Genomic DNA, 9,422 nt, shown 5'->3' with positions numbered 1-9,422 from the left:
TCAATATATATATATATATATATATATATATATATATATATATATATATATATATATATATATATATATATATATATATATATATATATATATATATATATATATATATATATATATATATATATATATATATATATATACACTAAAAAGTAACACCGTACAAATATATTATTATTTATTACTTTATTTTCTAAACAATTAAAATGTAAAATCTAACCCTAATTGAATTAGCCTCGTTCTCATCTTCTCACCTCAATCCTCACGCCGCTCCCCACTATTTTCTCTGTTTTTTCTTTTCTCCCACCAACACCGTCAACCACCACCCGCTCCGCCTCTTCCTCTCCGCCGAGCACCAGCGCCGCCCTCTTCCTCTCCGTCGAGCACCAGCGCCGCCCTCTTCCTCTCCGTCGAGCACCAGCGCTGCCTCCGTCATTCTCTTCGCCTTGCACCGGCAACGCCGCCCTCTTTCTCTCCACCGAAAACCAGCCCCGCCGCCCTTGTTCTCTCCGCCGAGCACCAGCCCCACCACCCACGTTCTCTCCGCCACGCCGCTCTCGTTCTCTCGACGAGCACCAGCCCTGCCGCCCTTTATTCTGTTTTGATTTTTTTTCTTTTTTAAATCCGGATATTCTGAATATATTCCGAAAAAATTCCGAAAAAATTCCGAAAAATCCGAAAATGAATGATTCCGAAAAAATCCGATTTTCCGAAATTTCCGAAAAAATCGGAATCGAAATTGATTCTTGAATTCCGAAAAAATCGGAATCGGAATCGGAAGGCATTTTAGCCTTCCGAAAAAAATCGGAAATTTTCCGAAACACCCAAATCCGATCTGATCCGTCCGATTTCCACCCCTAGCCAAGACTAATATGAATTTGAATCTTAATAATAATATTAATAATGATAATAATAATAAGAATAATGATAATAACTATAATAATAATACTGATATTGATATCGATACTGATATTGATACTACTACTGATATTAATACTGAAATTAATATTAATACACATACTGATACAAATACACATATTGATATTGATATTGATATTGATACTGATACCGATACCGATACCGATACTGATACTAATACTCATACTAATACTCATACCAATACTAATACCAATATTAATACTCATACCAATACTCATACATATATTGATACAAATATTGATATTCATACTCATACTCATAGTGATACTGATACTGAGAATGGTGTTGTTATTGATAATGATATTAATATGATAGTGATACTGATACTAATACTGATATTGATAGTAACACTGATACTGATATTAATACTAATATCATACTAATACTAATACTAATACTTATACTAATACTAATACTAATATTAATATTGATACTAATATTAATACTACTACTAATACTGATACTAATACTGATACTGATACTGATACTGATACTATTACTAATACTAATACTAATACTAATACTAATACTAATACTAATACTAATACTAATACTAATACTAATACTAATACTAATACTAATACTAATACTAATACTAATACTAATACGAATACTAATACTAATACTAATACTAATACTAATACTAATACTAATACTAATACTAATACTAATAATAATACTAATACTAATACTAATACTAATACTAATACTAATACTAATACTAATACTAATACTAATACAACGATAAATATTAATAATAATACTAATACATTGTCCTAGTACTTCACTCGTGCGTTGCATGGAGTATTCATCGTAAAAATAAATATTTTATTTAAAAAAAAGTCCTCGAAATAGTAAGATCAATGATATGCAATACAAATTAGTAGAAAAGTAAAAAAAAAAAAAAAATTTGTATTGTGTAAGTAATGAATACCAGTACCAGTACCAGTACCAATATGAATACAAATACCAATACCATTACCGTTACCATTACCATCACCAATATCAATGCCATTACTATGACCATTCCCATTGCAGTTACCGTCACCAATACCAATACCATTACCATTTCCATTACTAATGCTGAAACTAATACTAATATGATAATAATATTATTACTATTAGTGTTAGTAATTCTAATGTTATTGCTAATCCTAATTCTGGTATTAACTCTAATCTTAATTCTAATACTAATCTCAATCATTGTTCTAATCTAAATTGTAATCCTAATGGTAATGTTAATCTTAATCTTAACACTAATTCTAATCATACTCTTAATCCTAATAATAATACGAATCCTAATTCCAATCCCTATCGAAATGCAAATATGCTAATGCTAACGGTAATCTTAATACCAATCTTTATATTCTAATGCTAATGGTAATGCAAATCTTAATACTAATCATAATGCCGATATTAATACTAATTCTAATTATAATGCTAATCTGAATACTAATATTCATACTAATATCAATTGTAATATGCTAATACTAATTCTAATCTTAATCATAATACTAAGTAACACTAATACTAATACTAATACTTATATGCTAATGTTAATACTAATCCTAATATACTAATACTATTACTAATATTAATTCGCTAATGTTAATATTAATATACAAATGCTAATACTAATACTAATACTAAGATAATAATACTAATACTAATGTACTAATACTAATATACTAATATACTAATACTAATATACTAATACTGATACTAATATACTAATACTAATACTAATACTAATATACTAATACCAATATTAATATACAAATACCAATACATATCAATATCAATACAAATACCAATACCAATATCAATATCAATACCAATACCAATACCAATACCAATATCAATACCAATACCAATACCAATACCAATACCAATACCAATACCAATACCAATACCAATACTAATATTAATACTAATACAAATAGTAATAGTACTAATACGCTAATACTAATATTAATATTAATATTAATACTAATAATAATACTAATACTATACTAATACTAATACTAATACTAATACTAATACTAATACTAATACTAATAGTAATACTAATACTAACACTAATACTAATACTAATAATAATACTATTACTATTATAATTACTATTGCTATAATCATGACTAGTACTATTACTAATAGTAAGTTGATAATAACAATATTACTCTTACTGATATTATAATAATGCTAATCCTAATATGTTAATATTAATGCTAATGCTATTTTAATGTTACCACTAATCCAAATTATATACTAATGTTAATATAAATCTTAATGTTAACGCTAATACAAATCATATTCTGAATCGTAAGAGGAATGCTATACAAATCTTAATACTAATTATAATCCTAATCCTAATCCTTATCATAATCCTAATCCTAATTGTAATTCTAAAATACTAATGCTAATGCTAATGCTAATTTTAATACTAATGTGAATGTTAATACTAATACTAATATTAATCCCAATATTAATCCTAATATGTAAATGCTAATGCTTATTTTAATACTAATGTGAATGTTAATACTAATACTAATATTAATCCTAACATTAATCCTCGTATGTAAATGCTAATGCTAATCATAATATGCTAATGCTAATGTGAATGCTAATACTAATATTAGTATTAATCCTAATACGGTAATGCTAATGCTAATGCTAGTCCTAATGGTGATGCCAATTTGGTAATGCTAATGCTAATCCGGATACTATCTCAATGCTAATGCTAATGCTAATACTAATTATAATCGTAATCACAATGTTAATCCTAATGTTAATGTTAATGCTAATTTTTATCCTCCATCATAATGTTAATGTTAATCCTAATCCTAATCCTAATTCTAATTATAATCTCAACTCGTATCCTAATCATTATCATAATCCTAATACTAATACTAATAATAATAATAATTATCATAATCCTAATCTTAATTTTAACACTAATATAGGCTAATGGTGGTAATAATATGTTAATGTCAATGCTAATACTAATCATAATATGTTAAAGCTAAATATACTAATGTTAATGATAATCCTAAAAAATAATGCTAATTATATTCATAATCCTAATATAAATCATATTCCTAATCTTATTCCTAATCACAATCCTAATCTTAATCCTAATTTTAATCATGACCATGATCTTGATCCTAATCATAATGTTGATCCTAATCAGAATCATAATTCTGGTCGTGATAATAATCCTAATTTTAATCACAATCCCAATATTAATCTTAATCATAATTCTAATCTAACCGTAATCCTAATACTAATACTAATTATAATCATAATATTAATCCTAATATTAATACTAATCTTAATTCTAATATTAATATTTTTTTTTGGAGAAAATTCTAATATTAATTCTGACACTAATCTTGATCCAAATATTATTCATAATCCTAATACCAATCCTAATCATAATTCTAATATGTTGATGCTAGTTTAGTGTTCATCTTTATAAGCTAATGTTAATTCTAAGTATAATGCACTAATGCTAATACTAATATAACATAATGCCAATGTTAATACAAATCCTAATAAGCCAATGCTAATACTAATATATTAATGCTAATAGTAATATGATATTTCTAATACTAATGCTAATCATAAAAGGCTAATGACAATGCTAATCATGATCATAATCTTAATCTGAATTATAATTATAATCATAATCCTAATCATAATCATGATCCCAATCCTGATCTTAATCCTAATCATTATCTCGATATTAATCTTGATCGTAATCTTAATGTTGATCCTAATACTAATACAAATACTCATATTAATATTAATATTAATATGCTAATGATAATTTAATGTTAATCCTAATATACTAATGCTAATTCTAAAGCTAATTCTAATGCTAATAGCTAATTCTAATGCTATTATGGTAATGGTAAATTTATAATATTTATAATATTTTTATTTTTATGTATACATTGCAATAAAAAAATAAAGTTTTTTTTAATTTATTAATATAAGAATAATGTTTTTAAAAATCATTAATAATTTAAATGAATCTATCAATAAATTAATTCATCAAAATACATGCAAATCATTAAATATAGAATATATCATTCCATATATTTTAATATCATATTAATTTGCATTTATCCTTATACATATAGTATATATAATTATAGAATAAGATGTTTGAAAATTCGAATTTTAATCTATAAAATTTTAAAATATTATCAATTTATATTTTTATTGTTAAAATAAAAAATAAAAAATGTGTGTATATTCAATATATTTTGAACATTTTATAAAATAAGAATATGCATTTAATTTTATTATTGACTTTCTATATTTTAATCTTATTTGTTTTACTCTTTTAAAAATTTTGGATTTTTTGTCATACAAATTTTGGGATTAATATAAATTAATTTGAATATAATAATGTGGGAAAATTATTAATATTGCATTAACACCTCAACGTTTCTTTTTTCCAATTATTTATTATAAAAATAATATTAATCAACCAATAAAAAGACCTTAATTTAACCTGTAGGACAGACAAATTTCGAAAATCAATAAAATGAAATTAATTCATTAATACAATCAATTTTTTTTTCTTTTGAACACTTTGAATAAATTATATTTGAAATTGTTTCTAATATTTATATTTTTATGTATACGTTACAGTAAAAAATATAGTTTTTTTTTAATTTATTAATATATGAATAATGTTTTTTAAAAATCTTTAATAATTCAAATGAATCTATCAATAAATTAAATCATCAAGATATATGGAAATATTTAAATATATAATATATCATTCCATATATTTTGATATATTAATTTGCATTTATCCTTGAAAATATAATATAAGAATTAAATTTTTAAAAATTGGACTTAAAATTAATATATAAATTTTAAAATATTATGAAATTATATTTTTTATTATTAAAATAAAAAAATGTGTGTTTATTTAATATATTTTTAACAATTTATTAAATACGAATATGAATTTAATTTTATTATTGACTTTCGATATTTTAATCTGATTTTTTATTTACTCTTTAATGATGTGGAAAAAATATTAATATTGCATTTACACCTCAATGTTTCTTTTTTCCAATTATTGATTATAAACAGGAAACTAGTCAACCAATAAAAGGACACTAATTTGACATGTAGGAGAGATAAAACTTAAAATCAATAAAATAAAATTTTATTCATTAATAATATGGATAATTATGGTAAGTGGGATTTTTTTGCAATTAATAAAACATTGCGGACTCAAAATCCTCAATTAGATAAATTTAACTGTGTATCTACTATAATTAATTGATTTGGGAAATCGTAGTCAAGTCAATCCATATCATTATAATGATGTAAGATGGTAATTCACTAATTTTTAATTACTAACTTATTTCAAGTATAACTATAGTCTATACATATAATATCATTAAATAAAATAATTAATATATGTGTATACTTTTTGTGCACATATACATAAAATAAAATAATATCATACTAAATATGTACACAACATGAAAAGAAGAATAATAAAAATAAAATGATGGATTTATTCGTGTAAAATATTAACAAATATAATAATATGTTTGTAATTACTCTATTCCTATAATTGAATTTAATGGCTTCAAACGATTGACCTCAATTATATTATCCCATTCGTTAAACAAAGAATAATACTTGTTGTCGCACACCATGTTGTTTGATCTACAAAAATCACTCTAACCTCATGTCAATTTAAACCTTAGTTTTTCATGATTTACTCGCAAACGCAGAACAACTTTAACAGGAGGACTACTCTTGTAATGAATGTTCATTGTACACAATCAATCCAGAAGTTTTAAAGAAATAATTACTCAAATGTTACAAATACAATTGAATATTTTAAATTAAAAAAGAAAAAAATCGGATATTTTAAAATACATTAAAAAAAATGGCAACAATGTATCAACCATTCAAGGCATGTGATGATAATACAACACCTTTTCAAATCTCTTCGCCATATCTGAAAAAAAACAATGACAAAATAAAACATTAATAAATAAGTAATAAAACTAATTAAGACAAAAGTGTACGAAAAAATAAGTCAAAACGAAATAAAAAATAAATACTTTATAATTGCATTAAATTGCAATGAGTGTACAAAAAAAAAAAAAAAAGAGTTCTCGGGTGGGCAAGATGAAGTATTTGAATGACCATTTTATAGGTGATTTGAAGAATATAATAGAGGAAACAAATCAATTAATGCCATCATATTATAATTGAATACCAAATCAATTTAATGCCTAAATTAATGAAATTAAGGAACTTAATTTTCAAAATTAATGATAATTAATTAATTTCATTTCCGAAATTAACTCACAACCGTATATATATATATATATATATATATATATATATATATATATATATATATATATATATATATATATATATATATATATATATATATATATATATATATATATATATATATATATATATATATATATATATTCATATTTCTTTATTTATTTTTGAATGATTGAATTATATAAGGAAATAAGAATTATATAAATTTTAGCATTAATGATATGTGTCCACATGGATCAAAATGAATCAATAAAAATGAATATTTCATCTATGTATGCAATTGAAAGTTGAAACTAAAATAAAATTAATCAACCAATCAAAATAAATGATTTTGACACATAGGCAAGAGAAAAATTCAAATTGAATATAAGAAAATTAATTAAATTCGAAATTGGTAATAAACTTAAGAATAAGAGTGTTTATGGTAAGTAGTGAGTTTTTGCAATTAATATAAAATTATTGGACTCAATGTCCTCAATTAGAAAATTTTGATTGTGTATCTTTGTTTTATATATAATATAGATTTGAATATATTAATAAAATATATATTTTATTATATTTCATTTGATTGTGATTAATTAAAAAATACTAAATTCAAATATATATATATATATATATATATATATATATAAATGAAAAAAATTATGAAATATATATTAATTTATTAATATATTCATTTTGTACATATATCCCAATTTTTTTTATTGAATGGATATTCGAATATTCCAAAATATTGAAAATTCAAAAAAAAAAAAAAAAAAAAAAACTGTATTCCTTTATTTTAATGTTTTAATATTAAAAAAATGTTTTTTTTCTGAAAATTATTTGAATATTCGTAAAAAAATTGAGTATCATGAATTTTTTCAATAAATGTATTTTGAAATATTGAAAATATAAATAAGATTTTTTTATTTCGAATTTATAAAATATTAACTTTGGAAATAATATATATACATGTGGTAATTGTTTACATGAGTGTATAAATGTTAAATAGAAAATAACTTCAATGCATACCAAAATAAAATTAACTCACCAATCAAAGAATCCACCTCATCAATTGAACTTCGATCCAACTAAGCAATTTTGATAAATGACATCATCATTTGCCACATGTCAATCATTGAGGGCATAGATCCTCTTTTTATATTATACTAGTACTTCGCCCGTGCGTTGCAGGGGGTATTCATCGTAAAATAAATATTTGATTTAAAAAAAAGTCCTCGAAATAGTAAGATCAATGATATGCAATACAAATTAGTAGAAAAGTAAAAGAAAATAAAAAATATATTATGTATTGTGTGAGTAATGAATACCAGTACCAATACCAATATGAATACAAATACCAATACCATTACCGTTACCATTACCATCATCAATATCAATATCATTACTATGACCATTACCATTGCAGTTACCGTCACCAATACCAATACCATTACCATTGCCATTATCATTATCAATACCAATCATTACCATTACCATTACTAATGCTAAAACTAATGCTTATATGATAATAATATCATTACTATTACTATTAGTGTTAGTAATTCTAATGTTATTGCTAATCCTAATCCTAGTATTAACTATAATCTTAATTCTAATAATAATCTCAATCATTGTTCTAATCAAAATTGTAATCCTAATGGTAATGCTAATCGTAATCTTGATACTAATTCTAATCATAATCGTAATCCTAATAATAATACGAATCATAATTCCAATCCTTATAGAAATGCAAATATGCTAATGCTAACGGTAATCTTTATACCAATCTTTATATGCTTATGCTAATGGTAATGCAAATACTAATTCTAATTCTAATTCTAATCATAATGCTGATATTAATACTAATTCTAATTATAATGCTAATCTGAATACTAAAATGCATACTAATTAATATCAATTCTAATATACTTATACTAATTCTAATCTTAATCATAATACTAAGTAACACTAATACTAATACTTATATGCTAATGTTAATACTAATCCTAATATACTAATACTATTACTAATATTAATTAGCTAATGTTAATATTAATATATAAATGCTAATACTAATACTAATAGTAAGATACTAATATTAATACTAATATACTAATAAACTAATACAAATATACTAATACTGATACTAATAT

The sequence above is a fragment of the Erythranthe guttata genome, chromosome 3 (genome assembly GCF_056151865.1).
Source record: "Erythranthe guttata isolate IM_541 chromosome 3, IM_541, whole genome shotgun sequence".
Classification (NCBI taxonomy): Eukaryota; Viridiplantae; Streptophyta; class Magnoliopsida; order Lamiales; family Phrymaceae; genus Erythranthe; species Erythranthe guttata.
Note: the sequence above shows the minus strand (reverse complement) of the source record.